The 23124-nt window shown below is 47.0% G+C and overlaps 1 protein-coding gene across 1 annotated transcript in view; it reads left to right on the top strand.

Moving 5' to 3' along the window:
* Positions 1-7742: 7742 nt before the first annotated feature.
* The window catches only part of TTPAL (tocopherol (alpha) transfer protein-like), a 32412-nt gene continuing 17030 nt past the window's right edge, over positions 7743-23124 (top strand). The window contains exon 1 of the mRNA XM_014543719.1: positions 7743-8523. The gene's annotated coding sequence lies outside the window, so the exon portion shown is untranslated. The remainder of the gene's footprint in view (positions 8524-23124) is intronic.

The raw sequence follows: 23124 nt of genomic DNA, 5'->3' as shown, positions 1-23124 counted from the left end.
TAAAGACAAGTTTACTTTCCTGATTCTAAACTGAGGACACCACATTGGAATTTTTGTCTACCTGAGTTGTAGTCCTAAAACAAAATCTGATGGACTAAAAAAATGGTTGGGAGGGCAACCATGGACCCTATAATTCCTCCACTGAGACAACTCCTTCTCTAGGCAGCTCTCAGAAGCTTCCAGAGTCCCCGTGGCTCTCCTAAAGGGGACAGGGAAGAGAGGAAAGGGTTGTACATGGATGCTCCTAGATTTCTTGTGATGATCAAGCCAATTACTTTTGCCAGATTGCTCTGTGATTTGCCCTGATTGGGATGAAGTGTGAAATTCACATCCAGCAGTTCTGAAAGTGGGTTGGGTTCTGGCAGATCCATCAGCATCTTCCCGGGGGTGTGAATGTCATTAGGTCCTGTGCTGACACCTGAGCCCTGTCACTGCCACCCAATGGGGCAAACAAACAAACAAAAAACATTTATTGTGTGTTTTAACAAAAGTGTATAAAGCTAAATAAATGGCATGTATGTTTTCTAAGTCCTTGGGTGGGTGTCTTTTCTTCCTTTCAGGTGTTAGAAATAAGAATGAAAATAGTCTCCTACTGTGCAAAGTGCTCTCAAAGCCATTATTGTTTAATCTTCACATCAAGAGGTAAGCAGGTTAGACATTGTTATGACCACCACCACCACCACCACCCACTTTATAGATGGGGAGCGGAGGCTCAGGGGAAGGGATTTTCCTTAGGAGCCAGAAGTGGGAATCTGACTCTGGTCCCTGATTTTGAGAACTCAGTATGTGGAGACATGAAAGTCGAAAAGGGAGGGGATGATGGAAAGATCTGAAAGGATGGCAGGAGGGTCCAAGGGTCTGTCATCTACCATCGGGGTCCAAGATGGAGCCCTGATCTGGGTCCTGGGTCAACCTGCCAGCATTAAGGGACAAGTGGGCATGGGGAAATTTCATCAAAGCAAGTGTTGTTTTGAAAAAGAATAAAAGCAAGGGAGCCCTAGCCAGTTTGTCTTAATGGATAGAGTGTTGGCCTGCGGACTGGAGGGTGCTGGGTTCGATTCCGGTCAAGGGCACATGCCTGGGGTGGGGGTGTGCAGGAGGTAGTTGATCAATGATTCTCTCTCATCATTGATGTTTTTATCTCTCTCTCCCTCTCCCATCCTCTTTGAAATCAATATAGATAGATAGATAGATAGATAGATAGATAGATAGATAGATAGATATTTAAAGGCAAGGGATGCACTTGAGTATTCCAGCCAGGTTCATAGCCACCTTGGTCTTGTCCTCTGATAAACTAGCCACCAAGGACCACAGCCTCACATTCACTCAGAGGTGTGCTGGAGCTGGCTTGTGAGAGCCGATTGTTAACTACTCTTCCCAACTCTCTGTTGGGCAATGTCGCATTGATAGCAGCGGTGGAAGCATTTACACCACAGGAACTGGCAAACACTATAAATCAAGGCTTTCCCCTGGAGAGCTGGTTGTTAACCAGCACACCATGGCATTTACCAGCACACCATGGCATTCACCAGCACACCATGACATTCAGTGATGGGTGAATGGGAGATTGCTGACGGCTGGACTGTGGGGTGCCTAGGTGTGCTGTCACTCAAGGATGAGGGTGGAGCATAGTGACCCTTTTCGTTCTTTCCCAACAGAGGGATTGGCAGTTCCAGTTGGGGAGTCACACCTGGGTGATTCACTGTAACCTTGGTCTGGTCACTCCATCCCTCTGAGCTGCATCTTCGACATGGGAATGATCCCTCCGTGCAGGGGTGTTGTCAGGATTAAATGGAATGAGATCTTAGTAACTATAAGAGCTGTGTGTGTGTGAGGTGCCCAAAGTGTCCACCACCAGGGACTCAGTGAGTGTGAATTCTTCAGCCAGTGCCTTTCTAGTGAGAGGCTGGCCATTGAGTTCTTCAGCCTCAAGAGCACCATTAGCTGCCGGCCTTATCCCGGGCCACTCCCGCCTCCCCCTGTCCCTGCCCACTCGTGAGTACCAGGAAATGTTTTCCTTAATGTTGCAACAGAAGCCCCATCCGTGCTGCTGCCAACATGGACATGGGGGCGGGGGCCAGAGGAGATGATTGCAGCCCTAGAGTGTGCTTAATAAGTCCCTATCAAAACCATAAACCCTGCACTGCCATAAATTCCTCTGGCCTTGGTTCCTCCACCTCATCAACCCTTTGCCCCAGTTAATCTCAAATCTCAGTGCTCGTGGCCAGAGCTTGGTTTCCATTTCAGTTGCAAAACATCAGCTTGGGAGGCAAACAGAAAATCCTATTATCCCCATTTTAGAGGTGATGAAACCAAGGTTCAGAGAGGTGAAGGCACTTGTACAAGGCACATAGCTAGAGAGCAATTGAGCCAGGACTTGATTGAGCCTGTGCTTCTCCCAACCCATGTGGCCTCGTTGAGAATGGGGAAGGCTGCTTCCCCAACCACAATACTAGAAGCTTTTCATCCCGTATTCCAAATGGAACCCCACTACTCAAAGAGCAGGGATGAGAAGTGAAAGGGACTCTGGGTGATAGACAGGCTGGGTGAGGAGCCAAAGGAAGTTCCATGCAGTGTGAATGGCCTGTCATCCCAAACCCGTGGCATTGTCGTACTTCCTCTTTTGTGGAACCCAGGTCACCTTTGATCTCCATTTCTGGAATCAGTGTGTCATATGTAAATGCCAAGACGTGATCTAAGACCTGAATCACAGGATCCCGTGCAGCTGTTTGATGATGGGGGAGCGAAAAACCAAATCCTGATGCCAAGGGCAACGTTTGTTGACCTCTTTGTCAAGCATTACTGGACATAATTGAATCCCAACAACCCCATGAGCCAGCTATTCTTGTTCTCTTTTATGAATGAGGAAACTGAGGCTCCTAAGAAGGGACTTGTTTCTTCATACATCTGTCCACGGCTGGTGCAACAGCTGAACTTCAGACACCCGTTGGTCTGGCTCCAGGGGCCACCGTGGTAGAATGGAGGAGGGCCCTGATGAGTTAGTCTGCGTGGTGGCGCAGAAGTAGTGTGGGCTGTGACAAGTTCATCATTTGACAAACGGTGATGAGCAGATACCTGCACCAAAGCGTCCTGGGGATTATGAAGAGCCAGCACCACCAGGAGCCTCCCTCCTGGCACTTAGAGTTTTCACTTGTGGGAGAAAATAACAAGCAGCTGCATATTGAGAGGCTAAGGAGTGAGGGTGACAGCTGTTAAGATGATGGATCGAGGAAGGGAGAGATTACTGCGGTCTGGGAGAGAGAGTGGTGTGCACATGCAGGAGAAGGATTGAGAGGCAGCAGTAAGGGAGAGAAAAGACAGAATGAGAGGTTGAGGGGAGAGAACAGGCAGTGGGCTGGGCAGGCAGCAGGAAGCACAATCTGTGGGCCACAGGGAGGACGGAGGCCAGCGCTTTCCAACCTTCCGTCATCGCACACTTGCACTCCACCTTGATCCGCTCCACTCCGAGGACCACTGTACCTTCCGCTACTTAACATTTTTCTTGATATCAATTCATAATTACTGTCTTTACCCTCATCACTGACATAAATGGGAAACCAGTGTCACGTGCAATAAATAGGTGATTGAAAAATGAAAATGAAAACAGTATTTTTAAGGTGCAACCAGAGAGGATTGCCCAGGAAAGCTCTGCTCTTTCTTCTTCAAATGAGAAATTGACAAGTATTTAGAGAGATGTTAAGGGCCTATGCTATCCAACGGGGAGACTCTCCTTCACGTTTTCAGAAGGAAGTAAGCCCTATAAAGAGACAGGCTTTGAGGATAATGTCATTTCGTACCACCGTCCCTGTGTATCCCGAGAATCACTCAGCATGCCACTGAAGTCCTCATCCCACACCTGGGCCAGGTGGTGAGGGCCTCAAGCACTGGACATTTGAAGGCGGGGGAAGGCTTTGGCCAGATCTGTCTTTTTAAAAGATCATTCTGGCAGCTTCGTGGGGGACGAGGTATCTATGAGGTGGTTCAGGGGAGAGATTATGGCAGCTTGGGCTAGAGTGGTGTGGTAGGTGGACAGAATTCAAAGGTGCCCCAGGGGACCCTCTGGTCTATCCACACTTCCCAATTATTCATGCAGACACTAATCTAGGTGCTACTGTGAAGGGATTGTGCAGGAGTTATGAAGGTCCCAAACCAGCTGACTTTGTGAGAAGGAGAGTATCCCTGGTGGGCCTGCCCTCATCAGGTGAGCCCTTAAGAGGGGTTGGGCTCTTTCTGACAAATGAAATTCAGAGTGTGAGAGAGATTTGATATGAGGGAGAGTCTCTGGCTAGCTTTGAAGATGGAGGTGGACACATGGCAAGGAATGCAGGCAGTCTCTCGAAGCTGAGAGCAACCCTGCTGACACACTGCTAGGAAGTGGTGACCTCAGTCCTGCAACTACAAGAAAACGAATTCAGGCAATGCCTTGAATGAGGCTGGAAGGCAATCCTTCCCCAGAGCCATCCGATAGGAACACAGCTCAGCCGATTCCTTGGTTTCAGGTGTGTAAGACTGGGCAGAGAACCCCATCCCGCCATGCCCATCTGACCAGACATGGTGAGATAACAAATGGGTGTTGTTTTAAGCCACTAAATTTGGGTTAATTTGTTATGCAACATTGAACATGAATACAGGTGGTGGTGGGGAGGGGTGGTCAGATTTGGATGTTTTAGAAGTAGCACTGCCCAGAATTTGCTACTGGGTCGGATGTATGAAGAAAAGTAACTGTGGGGCTGGTGGTACTGATCCTTGCAATGAGGAAGATTAGAAGAGCTGTAGATTTGGGTTAGGAAGTTCCATTGGGATGTTTTGTTTGAGATGCTAATTAAATATCCAAGGAACCACTGGCTCTACAAGCCTAGAACTCATAGAGGAGTTGGGCTGGGGAGATAAAGGCCAAGCCATAAGCACAAGTGTGACTGAAAAGCCAAATGCTCAGTAAGATAAACAAACTACTGATACAAGCACCTGGACCTCAGGTACATCATTCTGAGTGCAAGAAACCAGACCCCAAAGGCTACCTACCATACGATTCCATCTGTATGATGTTCTGGAAAAGTACAACTCTAGATGCTGTGGTTGCCGGGGGCTGAGATGGGGTGGGGTGAGGGTTCGGGGGGAATGGTGATCCTCTGCATCTTGACTGTGTGGTAGTTACCCAACCGATACATTTGCCAAAACTTGGAGAGCCATACACTATAAAAGGTGAGTATTCGTGTATGGAAATTATACCTTAATAAAAACATGAAAGAAAAAAGCCAAATAGTTTGGCGAGCTCATTTAAAGAGGGAGTGTAGCCAGCAGAGAGATGTAGGTGAGGACTGCATCCGGGCCACTCCAGCATCTGGGTGGAAAGAGAAAGAGGAGCAAAGCACAAGTACGATGAGTGTTGATGGGGAGGAAAGGGATTCGAACGGTGTTGGTTGCAGGTGTGGGAAGTGTGCCAGGGCCTCACCCGGTGTGGCCACCTCAGTGAGACTGTGAGGCGGGTTAAATGAATTGTCCTTGCTTTGCAGGTGAGAGAAAGTGAGGTGCCCTGGGTCACACAGACCATAACAGTGGCCAAGTGAGGAGCTCCATGCTGTATGCCCTGCATGGTACCGAGGTTTCCCTAGCAGGTTCAAGCTGAGGATATGAGAACCTGGCAGTTCTAGAGAAGTTGGGCCATAAAACTTGTTCCATTTCCCGCCTTGTGCAATGCCCCGCCACTCCCCCTGCGGCTCTGAAATTGCTCCCCGGCCTTGGGAAGGGCTCCCCAGCTTATCTCAGGGGAGAGAGAGACTGTAAAAGTCTTTATGGCTTTGAGATCATGTCTGGCAAGGGCAGTGATTGTCGCCATAAACCGGAGTGGGCCCTGCAAGGGCGATGCCCTAGGCCATGAGAGCCAGGGGACAGTTGAGCAATGCCAAGGGGCCGCCACTGCTGAGCCGGGCACTCTGGGGCTTGTGGCCAGGGCCGGTCACAGATTTATTTCATTCTCACATAAATCCCCAGAGGCAGCAATGATCATGATATTCTAAAAATTCTACGCTGCACTTCTTTTCACATTAAGATATCTCTGAAGTTAGGGTGTGTCTTTAAATCAATGGCATCCCATCATTATTGTCAGTTAGAGGAGGGTGGCAGTCTTTTTAAAAATATATATATTTTGATTGATTTCAGAGAGGAAGGGAGAGGGAGAGAGAAGTAGAAACATTAATGATGAGAGAGAATCATCAGTTGGCTGCCTCCTGCATGTCACCCGCTGGGGATCGAGCACGCAACCCTGGCAAGTGCCCTGGCAGGTAATTGAACTGTGACCTCCTGGTTCATAGGTCAGCGCTCAACCACTGAGCCACGCTGGCTGGGCCCAGGTGGCAGTCTTGACCTGCTTGGTTCTGGTCATTATTTCCAGTGGCTTCACTGGACAACTGCACCTTCTGGGACTTAAGGATCATTCGAGGGAGAGACCTGAGTCCTGGTTGCTTCCTGAAAACCTCCTGTTGATACCTTCTGACAAGAGAAAGAAAGTGTCAGGGTCAAACCTACAGGGTAGGAGTAAGAGGGTTGGAAGAAAATCCTGGAGGTCATAGTGGAGCAAAGCTTTTGGTGGTACAGAGGACAATGTTGCGTAAAAAATATGGACAAGGAAGATTCTGAGTGGAAAAGGGATTTAGAGCATCTGGATGCTGACTGTGAACAAGGTAGCTAAATACAGGAGGCTGTGTAGCTCTATGATCTTTGTTGCAACTACTTAAATGTACCCTTATAATGTGAAAGCAGCCATAGGCAATATGTAAGTGATTGGGTATGACTGAGTTCCAATAAAACTTTATTTATAAAAGCAGGCAGCAGGCCAGACTTGGCCAGTGACTGTAGTTTACTGATCTCTGATATAACTTATTGTTTTGTTTGATTTTCTTCATTATGCTTACAGCTATCTGAAATTATCTCTATTTATTTGAATATTGATTTATTGTTTTCCTCTACATACCACTCCCCCCGCCCCCCCCAGCACCACCACCAGACACACACCTATCCCAAGACTGTTAAATCTAAGAGCAGATACTTTGTCAGTCTTGTTCAACACTGTGGTGGTAACCAGACTCCAAGATGGTTCCCAATGAGCCCGCTCCTGATACTGACACCACTGTATAGGCCTCTCCCCAACAAAATAGGGCTTTTCCTGTACAATCACTAGGCGATTGAGGAAATGAAGGAGTGTGACTATCAAGGCTAGGTTACAAAAAGCATTGCAGGTTCCATCTTGCATTACTTGCTTTGAGGAAGGCAGCAGCCATGTTGTAAGAACACTCAAGCAGCCTTGTGGCGAGGTCCATGTGGAGAGGGACTGAGGCCTGCTGTCCACTGCCAGCCGTGGGAACGAGCCGTCTTGGAAGTGGATCCTCCAGGCCCTCAGGTGACCATGGCCCTGGCTGACTGCTACTCCTGAAGTCCCACCACACAAAAACTGAGATAATAAATGTTTATTGTTTTAAACCAGGATAATTTATGCAGCCGTAGATAAGATACAGTTGGCCAACATATTGTCTGGTACATACTATGTGTTCAATAAGTAGTGGTTAATAAGTTAGGTGCTCAATGCATATTATGAAAGGACACATCATAAAAATAGATATTTGAAAGACAATGTAATAAAATGTAAGTCAAATAGTACAGAAGGGCACAGTTGAGGCTTACCTAACCCACTAATAGGACAAGATACCTCTACAAGAATTCTTCCAACATTGAGATCCTAAGCTTCTGGGAGGCTCAGTTTCTCTGTATCTAGTACTTTCTAAGTTTATGATGATGTGATGCTGAGATTTTAGGTTTCTGTTTCACCAAGTCCATGATTCTAAAATTTTGTGATTCTGTGATCTAACATAATATGATTCATTTATCAATACATATTGATTCAGCAACTCTTTTCTGCCCTGCACAATGCCAGGAGCTAGGGCTTCAGTAGAGAAGAAATGACCCAAGTTTCTGCCCGCTGTGGCTGATGGGGACACGGGCAAGCACATGGGCATATACCATACACAGTGAGCTCTGTCATGCGCCTGGACACAGGATCTGGGAGAGGATGCAGGGGGAGAGGCACCAACCCCACCTCCTTGGGAGGGGTGTCAGCAGAAATGGCTACCCAGTGGAGACAGGAAGAGAGAGTATTCCTACCAGAGAAGGGGGCGCTGGTGTACACTGTGTTCCAAATGGAAGGAACAGCAAGTGCAAAGGTCCAGGGGATAGGGAGGGGGCGGGGTGCATGGCATACCTGGCGAACTAAAATGAGGTCGATGTGAGTTGGTGTAAAGTTGGGAGGGGATGCCAGAGAGAGGCAGAGTGACAAGATACTATGACTAGATGACAGAGGACCTTATGAACCAGGTCCAGAGGGTTGAACTTTATCCTGAGGGCAAAGGGGAGCCAGTGAAGTGTTTTAAGGGGAAGAGTAACACAGTTTGCTTGAAGTTTTAAAAGATGCCTCTGGCTGCTGTGTGCAGGTTTGAAAGAGACACCAGAGAGGAGGCTGGAACAAGACCCCAGGTGAGAGAAGAGGCGTGAATGGATGGGAGATGGGCTCAAGGGAGACATTTCATCTGTGGTGTGGGGAACGGGTGGGGGTGGATTATCCTATATAATAAAAGGCTAATATGCAAATTGACCAAATGGTGGAACTATCGGCCGCTATGACGCGCACTGACCACCACGGGGCAGACGCTCAACACAGGAGCTGCCCCTGGTGGTCAGTGTGCTCCCACAGGGGGAGCACCGCTCAGCCAGAAGCTGGGCTCACAGCTGGCAAGTGCAGCAGTGGCGGGAGCCTCTCCCGCTTCCGCAGCAGCACTAAGGATGTCCGACTGACTCCCAGACTGTGAGAAGGCGCAGGCCAGGCTGAGGACCCCGCCCCCCAGTGCAAGAATTTCGTGCACCGGGCCTCTAGTACTGCTAATACACAGGTTGTGAGCCCTGGACTCCTGGACTTCATGTTTCTAAGGTTCTCTGATTCTGTGCTCAGCACTCCATAATTTTTTTATACAAAATGCCCATTGATATCACTATACCTTATAATTCCCGACCTCACACTGCCCTGCATTCCTCCTTTCTTTTCTGTTTTGTTTTTTAAAATATTTTATTGATTTCAAAGAGAAAGGAAGAGGGAGAGATAGAAACATCAATGATGAGAGAGAATCATTGATTGGCTGCCTCCTGCACACCCCTTACTGGGGATCAAGCTCCCAACCTAGGCATGTGCCCTGACTGGGAATCGAGCCATGACCTCCTGGTTCATAGGTCAACACTCAACCACTGAGCCACACTGGCCAGCACATCCTTCCTTTCTGAGCTTCAGGTTTCCTTGTTTGCAAAAGTGGGGATCATCAATACCTTCCTTGCAGAGCAGCTGGGGGCGGGGCGGTGGGGGCGGTAAGAGCTGGTGTGTAGTCAGCACCTGCACAAAGCAGGTGGTCTGACCGTGGTAGGCACATTTGCTCTGAGTGCTGGGCACACAGGCATGGTCAGGAAGGAACTGGGTCTTGAGAGAATGAGAGGTTGGAATGTAAGAACAGGACACAAGGGCCCTGTTCTCATCTGTTCCTGGTGACCTGGGTTGCTCTGGACTCTGGGCTTCGGGCTGGCATCCGGGACCCAGATTTGGTTGTTTGCTTCCAGGTACTGGCAAGTCTGCTCTGGGGGTTGGCTGTGGGGATTCCCATCTCTGTAGGCCTGCTGGCCCTCCCAGCTCCCCATTCTGGTCTTGAACTCCACGAGGGTTGCAGACACCAGCTAGGGGTAGTCAGGAAAGATCTGCCCTTCCAGTTAGTTGGTTGGACCCAACTTCTCCCTCCCCCCCTGTGGCTCAGAGAAGAGCAGGTCTTGGGAGACAAAAACCCCACTCGTCTTCCCAAAACAACAACATGTGATCCCCAGAACCACACCCAAGGCTTATGTGTGCTCCTGTGTTACGATTTGCTTCTTGCCAGTGATTTGGCTTTAATTCAGTTTAAGCCACAAAACGTCAATTGGACAACACAATGGTGAGCACACCTCACAGAGCTGGCTGGACCCGGGGACACTCACCCCTTGACTGGGGGAGGAAATGAGCAGCAGAGTGTGGTGTGTCTAACACTACACAGTGTTTACCGAAGGGTTGGGCTTAGAGTCCAAGGCCAGAATTCTCAGCCGATGTCTTTGCACACAGTAGGAGCTCTACAAATATCACTCACATTAAGTCAAGTTAGGAGTTCAAGTGACACATGTCACACACTTCACAAGCATTTACTGTCATTTGAATTGATTGTTTCTAGAACAGCGGTTCTCAACTTGTGGGTCGCGACCCCTTTGGGGGTCGAAGGACCCTTTCACAGGGGTCACCTAAGACCATCGGAAAACACATATATAATTACATATTGTTTTTGTGAGTAATCACTATGCTTTAATTATGTTCAATTTGTAACAATGAAATTGGGGGTCACCACAACATGAGGAACTGTATTAAAGGGTCGCGGCATTAGGAAGGTTGAGAACCACTGTTCTAGAAGGTGATAAGAGACTGGAGAGAAAGATGTCCTCTGGGGAGGTGAGCTGAGTAGCTGGGTCAGGGGAGGGAGGAAGACCTACTTTTCATTTTATGGCCTTTTGTACCTTTTGAATGTTTTATTTTCACCAAGTGCACATAGAACAGAATCAATCAATCAAACAAACAATCCTAATTAAATAAACAATTAAGCGGGCCAGGCGTTTTGTAACTCCTTGGTACCTGCTGTTCCCTGTAGTGGAAACACCCTTTCCCAGTTTCTCCCTCCGGAAAACTCCTACGCAAGTTACAAGACTGCACTCGAATGTCCTTTGGAGGTGCTTCTCTCGTGCCCTTGTCTGCCCTGCTCTGTGCTCCAGGAGCACCCAGGCCTCCTGAATCCTGTTGGATTTCATCAAAAGAAGGAGCCAATGGGAGCTTAGAGGACAGGATGAGAGAGAGGCAGGGGTGTTTATGCCATGCACCCAGTTTTTCCTTAATCTTGGCAGGACCTGCATTTCTCCATGGCCTCTCCTCCTGTCTTGGACTCACTTCCACAGAATCAGCTAAGTCCGGGAGCAGGGATGAAAAGACCAAACCTTTGCCGTCAAGTCACCCACTGTGCAGGGGGAAGATCTTGATGAACTGGGTCCCCCACCAGACTTGAGTCCTGTGTCATTTACCACATAGTCCCAGTAGTAGGAGGTCAACAGGCATCTGTTGATTGAGCTAAAAAAAAAAAATCCTTCAACAATGTCTTAAAACAGGCTGCAGCCCAGCTGGTGTGGCTCGGGGGTTGAGCATTGACCAATGAACCAGGTCAGGGTTTGATTCCTGGTCAGGGAACATGCCTGGGTTGTGGACTCAATCTCCAGTAGGGTGCGTGCAGGAGGTAGCCGATCAATGATTCTCATTATTGATGTTTCCATCTATCTCTCCCTTCCTCTCTAAAATCAATAAAAATGTTAAAAAACTAAAAAACAAAAACAGGTTGCAGAAGACGAAAGACTAGACTCAGTGGCTAAACAGGACTCAGGGAACCTGGGCGATTTTCCCTGTGGCAGAAGTTCCAAGGAAACCACCATCAGGCAAATATATACAGAACTAGAGGCCTGATGCATGACATTCGTGCAAGAGTAGGCCTTCCTTTCCCCAGCAGCCAGCACCGGCTTCCCTCTGGCACCTAGGACCCGGGCTTCCCTTGCAGCCCTGGCTTCATCCAGAAAGTCATCCAGAAGGATTTCTGGTCTAATTAGCATATTAACCTTTTATTATTATAGATGAATGAGAGCCTCTAGGACATGGTGGGCAGGCAGGATAGAAGGCAAGAAGGTGTCTCATCTCTCAAATGGGTATCATAGTAGAACCCACCTCCTAAGACTATTATGAGAATAAAATTAATGGACAGTATTTTGTGTGTTGCCTTGGATTTGCCTCGTACAAAATAAACAGTAGGCATCAGCTATCCGGAGGAAGTGATGGAGGAGAGGCCAAGGTCAGGGCTGGGGGAAAACTCTGCTACTAACCTGGGGCTGCCTTGCACCCCTGGACTCAGTTTCCCAGACTGAGTCAGGCTTTCATGGGGAAAGGGTTTCACGGCCAAGAATATATGAGAATCCTAAGGTTGAGGTTCAAAAATTCTCGTATCAGAAGCAGGCTCCAAATGGCAGGGTGGATTTGGGGGTGATTCTCCTGGCAAGGTTGAGTGGGAGGGGCGTGTCCATGGGGGAGGAGGGAGCACATAGGGGCCCGCTGCAGCCTTTTCTCAAAGGGCGTGTCTCCATTCACAAAGGGCCTTTTCATCCTTTAGGCATCTCTTCAGCAAACATGTCCCAAGTGCCCGCTCTGTGCCAGGTTACTGGGTGCAACGTTAATCTAATCATCACAAAGACGGCCTACTAACAATGGCATGGCGTCAGGAGAGTATATGGCCTGGGAACCCTCGCTGGTCTCCACCCCACCTCCCAAATAGCCCAGGTCACCCCCTACTCAACACCCCCATTCTTCCATCCCGGCCCCTGTCTCCACCATCATCAGCTGCACAGTTTTTATCTCAATGGTCTCCCTGCTCCACTCAGATCCATAAATCCATTCTCCATGGTGTTTTTATAGAACACAAACCGAAAGACACTCATCCTGACCACGACCCAGCCCCCAACTTGAAAGCTTTGCCCAGGCCACATAGAGAAACATCCAAATTCCTTCCTTTGGCTCACCCATCGCCTCTGCGAGCCCTTCTCTTCCTCCAGCAACGCCTCAGGCCTTTGCACTGCCAGGCCCTCTGCTTGGACTCCTCCCACACCTGCAAACGGCTGCCGCTTCTTGTGATTCAGATGCCACCCCAATGGCACCCACTCTCAAGAAGCTGGTCACACAGGGCCTCTCTGGGGGAAGGCTGCAAATCTGGGGCAGGGGTGGGAGCAGGCAGGGAGGAGCACTTTCGACTGCGTGGCGTGGTGCATCGCCTGAATTTTGTACCATGTACATCGTCAAATACATTATTAATTTAAACACAAGAGTCCCTTGGAGAGGACTTTCTGGAAAGCAACCTTCTTCATTTACTTCCTCTTATAATGTTTTAACTTTCCCTTATGAAGTTCTTAATACAGTTTGTAATTGCCTTGAGGTTTACTTCCTCTTATAATGTTTTAACTTTCCCTTATGAAGTAAGTTCTTAATACAGTTTGTAATTGCCTTGAGGTTGTTTTTTTTTTTTTCATCTCTTTTTAGTTTATGGTCTACCTCCCCTTCATGAGGATAGGGGCTTTGCCTATCCTATCTACCACCTAGCACAGTTCTGCCACATAGTAGGTGTTCAATAAATATTTGTTGAATAAGTGAAGAAAAGAAGGGAGGGAGAGAAGGCAGGACATCTGAGATGATAATGGAGAGTTAACCAGGCAAAGCTGGGGGTGGGACGGTTGGGCTTAGTACCAAGCAGAGTTGGAGGTGTGAGGACTTGAAGAGCAGGCTGATGAGACTGAAGATACAAGAGCCAAGGTGTGAGGCAGGCAAGATTATGCCTATTTTACAAATGAGAAATCTCAGGTTCAGAGAGGGCGAGAGACTTGCCCAAGTCATCCAGTAAGCCAGGGTCAGAGTTTAGAATCCGGATCCCGATTTAAGTTATATAGAACCTCACAGTTACTGAGCGTCTATATGTACTAACTTATGAGGTAGGTACTACCTCATTTGACTGACAAAGAAACTGAGGCACAGAGAGGTTGCGTGACTTGCCCTAGGTCACACAGCTCAGAAGTAGCTGAGCCAAGATCTTTCCCTAGTTACTGATGGTTCCCGGTTTCCACCCCCTGATTCTTCCACAGCCTTTGGCCTCACACAAAGCCCCAGCCTGGACCTCAGAAAGGCTGTGAGTCAAACCCTGACCCTCTCTGGAGTTTCGGGCAAATTAAAAAAAATTCCCTGAAATCCTCTGGGGCCTGGATTCCCCCAACTCCAAATTGAAAGAGAGCAAAACCAGCCATGTTTGCAAGGCTACTGTGAGAAAAAAGTGATAAAAAATAATTATGGAACTCGTAAGTGATAAAAATAACTGTAGCGCTCCTGGCAAACAGCCGGAGCTGTAGAGATACTGACTAATGATAGCAGGAATTTATGGCCCTGTGGGCCCAGCCTTTTGGAGGCTGAGGTGATAGGAGCTGCGGTCACAAGTGGGGTCACAGGTAGAAAACTCCCAGCAGCCCATTCCTGGAGGGAGGCCTGAGCCTGTCTCCCACCAGCCTGGGGCTGGATTTCCGATTCCAGGGCTCTCAGATGGCCATGGCCCTCCAGGCCGGTGGGCCACTGTGAGGCGTCCACCTGGTTGCCTTAGTCTTGTCACTATGCCTGCATGTCTTTCTAGAAACCTGTACATTACTAGCACTTTATAGTGACTTGGTTCATTCCTGAATCCTCAGGCCCCAGGGGTAGGCAGGGAGCAGAGGGCACCGTGATTTATTCCTCCTGTGGCCAGTGGAAAGGCCCCTGGCACAGAGTAGACTCCATCATCCTGTACACCAAAAGAATGTGGGTTTGATTCCTGGTCAAGGCACATACCTAGGTTGCAGGTTTGATTCCTGGTTAGGGTGTGTACGGGAAGCAACCAATCAATGTTTCTCTCTCACATTGGGTTTCTCTCTCTCTCTCTCTCTCTCTCTCTCTCTGCTATAGGGAAAAATGTAGGAATAAAGAGCCCTGGGTGCAGAGATTCAAGGAACTTAGTCACCAGAACTAAGTCTCTGTCTGGCCCCCAAAATGCCTTCCAAATTTATATTTCATGTCTAGTTTACTTAATTTACTCGCAACCCCTTCTCCAGATTCCTGAACCCTAGTAGATGCTGAGAACGACCCCTGCAGTGAGGATAAAAAAATAAAAGGCTGGGAGTGGCTTGTCCCTACAAGTAGTCACAACTAATTCTTAAATACATCCAAAACCTATCTTTGGCCCAGCTGGTGTTGCCCAATGGTTGAGCATTGAACTATGTATGAACCAGGAGGTCACAGTTCGATTCCCAGTCAGGGCACATGCCTGGGTTGTGGGCTCAATCCCCAGTAGGGGGCGTGCAGAAGGCAGCCAATCAATGATTCCCTCTCACAGATGTTCCTATCTCTGAAATCAATAAAAATACATTAAAAATATTTTTAAATGTTATATATCTTCAAAACCACAAATGCATAGCTACAGACAACAGAATGGTGAATGAAAAGGAGAAAGGGGATCAAACACGAGTTGAAAAATTAAAAAATATATACAAGGGGACAGAAGGAAACTAAACTTCAGGTAGTGAGCATGCAATAGAGGATACAGAGATTGTATTATAGAGTTGCATACCTGAGACTTATCTAGTGCTATTAACCAATGTTACCTCAATCAATTTAACTTGTTTTTAACTTTAAAAATTATGCATCTTGCCCTAGCCAGTTTGGCTCAGTGGATAGAGCATTGCCCTGTGGACTAAAGGGTCCCGGGTTCGATTCCAGTCAAGGGTACATGCCTGGGTTGCAGGCTTGACCCCAGTGGGAGATGTGCAGGAGGCAGCCAATCAATGATTCTCTCTTGTCATTGATGTTTCTATCTCTCTCTCCCTCTCCCTTCCTCTCTGAAATCAATAAAAAATATATATATTTTTAAAAAGTTATGCATCTTGATCTGAGAAGGGTTACCTGTAACAATTCACCAAGTTTTACACTTAATAGCTGTACATTTTATAAGATCTGTGAATTTTGCCCAGCCAGTGTGGCTCAGTGGTTGAGTATCAACCCAGGAGGTCAAGATTTGCTTCCTGGTCAGAGCACATGCAAGGATTGTGGGCTCAATCCACAGTAGGGGCCATGCAGGAGGCAATTGATTGATAATTCTCTTTCGTCATTGATGTTTCTCTCTCTCCTTCCTTCCTCTCTCTGAAATCAATAAAAATAAATTTTAAAAAAATTGTGAAGGTTGAGCACATGCAAGAATTGTGGGCTCAATCCCCAGTAGGGGCCATGCAGGAGGCAACTGATTGATAATTCTCTTTCGTCATTGATGTTTCTCTCTCTCCTCCCTTCCTCTCTCTGAAATCAATAAAAATAAAATTTAAAAAAAATTGTGAAGGTCGACTCCTTAAATATATATATTTTTAAAATTCTAAAGAGCAATACACCCTATCTATAAAATCTTTAGTAACAGAATCTAACTGATGGGGTACTTGGAAGGATAAAAAGAGATAAAGATTGTGAGTCTCTGAGCATATTTTAGGAGCTCATAGCAAAAAATTAATAAATGGAAGCCAAGTTAAATGTAACAGCAACATCATCATCATCATCATCATCATCATCACCCTTCTGTGATTTTCTCAATTGCCAATTGATTGGAGTGCCCTCACGTGTCTACATTTCATCATAGCACCTCAGTTACTGCAAAGAATATTCTCTGTCCAAGCTTGGAGTCTATATTCCAAAGGGCACGGCTTTGCTTTGCTTTTGCTCCAGGGACACAAAAGAAAGTACCAACATCCACCTGAGACCGATGGGTCCCAAGTCCAACTCCAGCCCCACCCATGATAGCCCCCTGCAGTGCGTCAGAAGGAAGGCAGGGGGGCAGCCCCGGTCTATCTCGCTCTGACTCACTGTCGAAGCACAATTGTGAGCATTATCTTATTTCACAGGAGCTCACAGGGTAATATTTGAAAGTAGCCTTGGGTGGGCAACAAAATGCCTTCACGTGAATCATAATCACAGCTGGCTTTCACTGAGCGCTTCCAGTGTGCAGACACCATGCTGAGAGAAGTATGTCCACTTTCCCCCCTTTAGTCTTTAAAATGCCTTTGAAATATATTGTTTTGTAGCCCCCCCCCCCCCCCCCCCCCCCCCCCGTCAACAGTACGCTTTGGGCATCTTTCCATGTCAATAAATATAACTGAGGCGGTAAGCACTTGATTCAAAGGCTGAGAAACTTAAACAGCCAGCAGCCACTGCCCAGATGAAGATCAATAATAGTTAACATTTATTGAGTGCTTTATTACACCCGAGCCCTGTGCTAATTGTTTAACGTGAACTGTCTCTTATTTGATCCTTCAGGCAATCACTGCAGATTCATTTCTTTCACTGCAGGTTACTTTAAATTTTCTGGAATTTCACAGAAGTGGAAACATACAATTCGTACTCTTTTTTTTTTTTTTCATTGAGCAGAACTATTTTGAGATGTGTCCGTGTATTAGTAGCTTGTTCCTGTTTATTACTAAGATACATATATATCATAGTTTGTTTACCCCATTTCTCCGTGGATAGACACTTTGCCCCCAGTTTTGGCTATTGTAAGTAAAGCTGCTAAGAACGTGCATGCACATGTCTTTGAGTGAACAAGTTCTTTCATTACTTTGGGCAAATATCTAGGAGTGCGATTGCTGGGTCATATAAGCATATGTCTGACTTTTTAAGAAACTGCTGCCAATTATTTTCCAAAGTAGTGGCACCACCTTGCATTCCCACCAACAATGTCTGAGAGTTCCAGTTGCTAGGGAGTCTCTTTAAATTTCAGCCATTCTAGAAGCACTAGTTGTTGTTTTTTTTTAACCTGTGGAGCCCATTGATGGTTTCCTAGCCTCTCTGGGCTCTAGCGGGGCTCACAGAGATGGTGAGAGGAGAGGAAGGGTATCACTTGGCCAGCACCCTTCCAGGCCTCAAGGGCTCTGGACGCAGCAGATACTGAAAGCCGCCCCTTTCTGTCTTGGGACGCTGTTGTGGACTCATGGAGATGGCCATGGCTTCAAGTCCTTCTCACCTTTGACCTCAATGGATGCACCCTTCTTCCTGGGGGTCCCTTGCAATTTCTTCTTCAATCTTTGGGAATCTGACATCCAACTCCAGCTTCTTGCTGCCGCCCCTCTGCCCCTCTAGGAGGCCCCACAGGATGAGGCCCAAGTTGGCTCCTGTAGCTGCTTTCTGCCCACGCTGGTCTATGGGAAGCATTCAAGCAGCCTTTCCCGGGGGCACCTGGAGGGGGCGCTGACCTCAGCAGACCCACTCTCTGGCTCCTACACCCACGCAGCCAGGCATCCTGTTTCTCCCCGCCTCTAGCTGCTCCTGCCCCATCACACCACTGGGCCCTCATGGAGGGGTCACATGGTAAACTCTCCAATAGTCACCACCACCCAGAGGAGACCCCGTCATGCCCATTCCACCCTCCCGAGAAGATGATCACCAAAGGATTCCTTGCCCCTTCTTCCCATCACAGAACAGCTGTGGGCAAAGGTAAGGAGTGATAATACATCCAGGGACGTGGGCCACATTTTAGCAGTTGTGGGCTGTCACTGTGCTCTTGAAAAGTAGTCACTGGCTGTCACAGCAGAAGTTTCGAGTCGCACTGTGCAAGGCACACCCACCTCCTGGGCCTCCGTTTCCTCATATCTTCATGGAGGTGACCGTACTACCCAGCCAGGTTGTCGTGAAGGCTGAGTGACACAGTGACTCGACAGAGCACTGCCAGATGGACAGCCCGTGATTCCACAATGACAGACCTGGAGCTCCATCTCTGTGTGTCTGTTTACGAGTGCTTTTGCCTCTCTGGGTCTCAGTTTTCTCACCTCTCCAACGGTCCTCACAGGAGCCCCTCCGCGATAGCCTGTCTGTGGGGCTAGCTGGGTGAACACACATAAAGTGCTTAGCAAGGTGCCTGGCATTTGGCAAGAAGTTGATCCTGTTGGATGTTAATGTCCAACGGAGTGTGGGCTGAGTGGGCTCTTAAGCTGGTACCTGTGAGGTAGAGGGTTGGAGTCTCCACCTCTCCTCGTCCCCTACCGTTCCCAGCCTTGTTTTGAAATGCATCAGCCAGGCTGGGGTGTAGAGCCCCCAGGGACAGAGAGGATGGACGGTATCTCCAAGCAGTGATGCTGAGTCATGTTAGAAAATCAATGTGTGACCAGAAAAGCACGGCTTGGCTCCCACCTCTTCTGGGAAATCCATGCAGCTGGCCCCGGGCACATGGAGAGTGGACAGCTCTATTCTAGGCCCTGACTTTAAGGCTTCTGAACAAAAGCCTGGCACACAGGAGTCCCCGGCTCCTCGAGGCACACCAAGCCCCTGGATCACAAGCTTCACACGACCCTCCGACTGGGGTCAGGCATGTCTGGCACTTGCCAAGCTCTCGACTTCTCCCAGCCCTCGTCTGGACACTTCTCAAGCCAAGTCAGGCTCCGGACCACTGATTGGGCAACCCATGACCTCAGACTGGGTCAGATCCATCAGCGGGCCATCTGTTTAAGGGTAGGAACATTTTGTTCTTTAGAATCTGATGGGCCAAAGAGTATGAACCGTCCCCACCACAACTCAAACCCCCAACGCTTCCATTTGTTAACCTTGTAACTGGGCAAGTTCTTCATCTCTCTGAGTTCCAGTTTTCTCATCTATCAAATGCAGACGAACAAGTACCTCCATGATCCAGGCTGTGGCGTGTTAAGAGGTGGCACACACATTGGCAGACACTCCATAAGGGGGAGTTATTATTTGTACAAAAAGGGGCAGTGGCCCTAACCGGTTTGGCTCAGTGGATAGAGAGTCGGCCTGCGAACTCAAGGGTCCTGGGTTCGGTTCTGGCCAAGGGCATGTACCTTGGTTGTGGGCACATCCCCAGTAGGGGGTGTGCAGGAAGCAGCTGATTGATGTTTCTCTCTCATCGATGTTTCTAACTCTCTATCCCTCTCCCTTCCTCTCTGTAAAAAAATCAATAAAATATTTTTAAAAAGGGGGCACTGGACACCAATTTAAAAAAACAAGTAATCCATAAGGGGGAGTTATTATTTGTACAAAAAGGGGCACTGGACACCAAATTTGAAAAACAAGTAAGGTAGGTAGGCACACACACACACACACACACGGGATGAGAGTATGGGCCAGGGGGCCAGACTGCCTGGGTTTAAAATCTGACTGCTCTACCACTTTCTGTGTGGCCACAGATAACACACACACACACACACACACACACACACGGAATGAGAGTATAGGCCAGGGGGCCAGACTGCCTGGGTTTAAAATATGACTACTCTACCACTTTCTGTGTGGCCACAGATAGCCTCTTTGAGCCTCAATTTTCTTCTCTGTAAAATGGGAATAAAAATAACAAGGTTGTGAAAATTCAGTTAGATGACATGCACTGGGAACAGTCCTGGCACATAACAATCACTTAATAAGCATCAACTATTTTTAATTAGTCACACAAGGGAGTGAAATCACACAGGTAAAGGTTTTTCACATTTTTAACAGGGAAGGGGAGTCATATTTAGTGAGTGCCTGTTATGTACCTAGTACTCCCAGAAGCTATATATACATATACTAGTATGTATATGTACACACACACAAACACACACAGAGTGGAATATTTCTGTTTTCATTTTTAAAAACCTTTATAATGTAAAACAAACCACAGATGCAGAAAATCATACAAATTAAATTTGTAGCTCAGGAAGTCATTTCAAGACATACACCTTTGTCATCACCACCCAGGTCAAGAAATAGAATTTTGCCAGCCCCCCATGAGTCCCTCCAGGTCCCAGTCACAGCCCTTCCCCTGAAAGTAACGACCACCCTGACCTTTATGGTAATTATTTCCTTGCATTCTCTATGGTTGAATCATCTGAGTGTGCACCCCTAGACATTCAAGCTTAGTTTTGCCCATTTAAAAAAACTTAATATGTCTTTTATGACTCTTTCAATGCACAGGTTCCTCCCTCTATCTCTTTCTTTTCCTTGCAGTTTATCTGTTGAAGAACTCAGGCTGCTTGGTCTGTATAGTTTCTCAAAGTCTGGATTTTGTCAATTGCATCCTCATTGTACAGTTCAGCTTGGCCCTTTGACTTCTGCATTTCCTGTAAATTAGCAGCTGGATCAGACCCAGGTTTCATTCCTTTGGCATGATAGCAGGTGGTTCTGGGTTCTTTCATCAACTCCCTTCTACATGGCTGGAGTCTCTCTCTCTCCCTCTCTCTCTCTCTCTCTCTCTCTCTCTAGCTAGGTACATGATTTTATAGCAGGCTGCAAAATGGCAATCATTTTGTTTTCACTTATTAACTGTAATAATTTTTGTAATCCTTAACTGATGACATGTTTTTATTGTTGTTGTTGTTTTTGCTTTTTTTGTGTGTTTTTTTAGAGAGAGGGGAAGGGAGGGAGGAAGAGAGAGAGAAACATTGATGTAAAAGAAAAACATCGATTGGTTGCCTTCTGTATGCGCCCTGACTGGGAATGGAACCTGCAACCTAGGAATGTGCCCCGACCAGGAATCAAAACTTTTGGTGTATGTGACGACACTCCAACCAACTGAGACACCAGCCAAGGCAGTTAGCTATAATAATTTTACAAGAAGTTGTTTTTCTTAACCTATTATTTGGTTACCCATTGAAAAAACATCGATTGGTTGCCTTCTGTATGCGCCCTGACTGGGAATGGAACCTGCAACCTAGGAATGTGCCCCGACCAGGAATCAAAACTTTTGGTGTATGTGACGACACTCCAACCAACTGAGACACCAGCCAAGGCAGTTAGCTATAATAATTTTACAAGAAGTTGTTTTTCTTAACCTATTATTTGGTTACCCAGTGGTATAATTAATATATAAAAAGTGGAATACTTGCCCAGCCGGTGTGGCTCAGTGGTTGAACATTGACCTATGACCCAGAAGGTCACTGTTCAATTCTGGTCATGGTACATGCCCAGGTTGCAGGCTTGATCCCCTGTGGAGGGGGTGCAGGAGGCAGCCGATCAATGATTCTCTCTCATCATTGATGTTTCTGTCTCTCCCTCTCCCTTCCTCTCTCTGAAATCAATGAAGGCATTTTTTTTAAAGTGGAGTAATTGATTCTTTCCTGTTATTTACCTAGTTTTTAAGAATATAATTTGTTTCTATGCCATCCTCAGAAGGTGATCAATTAGTATTTTTGCTGAATATTAACTCTTTTTTTGCTGGTTTTATGAACTCAGGGATTGAAACATATTTGATGAGTTTCAATCAATTGCAATGATCTTTGTTGCAGCTGAAATTATCTCATCTTCAGGTTGGTTTCCAAGTCCTTTTGATGTGACCCTAGTGTCTTTGATAGCTTCTTTGTTATCAAGTATGACAAGACATTCCAGGCTCCTCTTGTACACAGTATCTGTAATCAGCAATTTCTCTGAGAGATCCCTTTATGTTTTTAAATAGAAAATAGCATTTCAAGACTAAAATATGAGTGTTAGATATGCTCTTTGCTACTAGATTAGTCATTGTTTCTAGGCCTTTCTAGGTATGTTATAAATACAGAATATATATTAATGTATACATGTGTATATGTGTATGATGTATTCATACATACTAGTATACATTTCTTTCCAAAAATAAAACATCTCTTGAATTCATACTGATATTTCCAATGCAAATACAGCATTTTGGGGCTTTTAATTAACTTCTTCTGTATTACATCTGCAGCTTCTTTCTTTCACACAGGAGATAATATTGAAAGATTCTGTAACTGCTGATTTTCACACAATCTATCATCTCCCTGGCCTTCTTGCCCCTGGGGTGGGGAAAGGAAGGAATGAGGTCATCTCTTGGGTACTCCTTTGGGTTTTGAGTCCTCCCGGACTACAGCAGATCTCTCTCCAGAAATGGTTTGGCGCCTTTACTCTGCCTGATAGAGGGACCTAGATTTCTCTCAAAGTTGTAGCTATGTTGGTGGACCTGGGGATTTTAATGGACAGGGGTTGAGGCCTAGTAGAACCTTATTCAATTTACCACTCTCACAAAGGGGACTTCATGAACCCCAAAGCAGAAAAGAATCCTGGAATGCTAATCCCGAAATCTAGGTTTAAAGGCATTTACTCCATTGATTGCCAGTTTCCCTTTCATGAAAAGTTTCCATAAATATGAGGATTTAATGAGACAATAAACGTAACACACCAGGCGCACGGTAGCTATGTTCTCGGGAAACGGCAGCTTCTTCCTTCCTTCTCTGGGCCTCAGTTTCCCCAGCTCTCCCACCTAAACTTGCTGGCATTCCCCCTCCTCCCAGCCAGCCTCGCCCTGGCTCCTGTCCCACCGCGCGGATTCCGGCCGCCAGGTGGAGCCAAAGACCACACCGCGGCCAGACATGCACATGCGCACTGACGGCGCTGCCTGTCTTCAC

The sequence above is a fragment of the Myotis brandtii genome, unplaced genomic scaffold (assembly GCF_000412655.1).
Source record: "Myotis brandtii unplaced genomic scaffold, ASM41265v1 scaffold333, whole genome shotgun sequence".
In the NCBI taxonomy this organism is placed as follows: Eukaryota; Metazoa; Chordata; class Mammalia; order Chiroptera; family Vespertilionidae; genus Myotis; species Myotis brandtii.
Note: the sequence above shows the minus strand (reverse complement) of the source record. Positions and strands in the feature narration are given on the sequence as shown.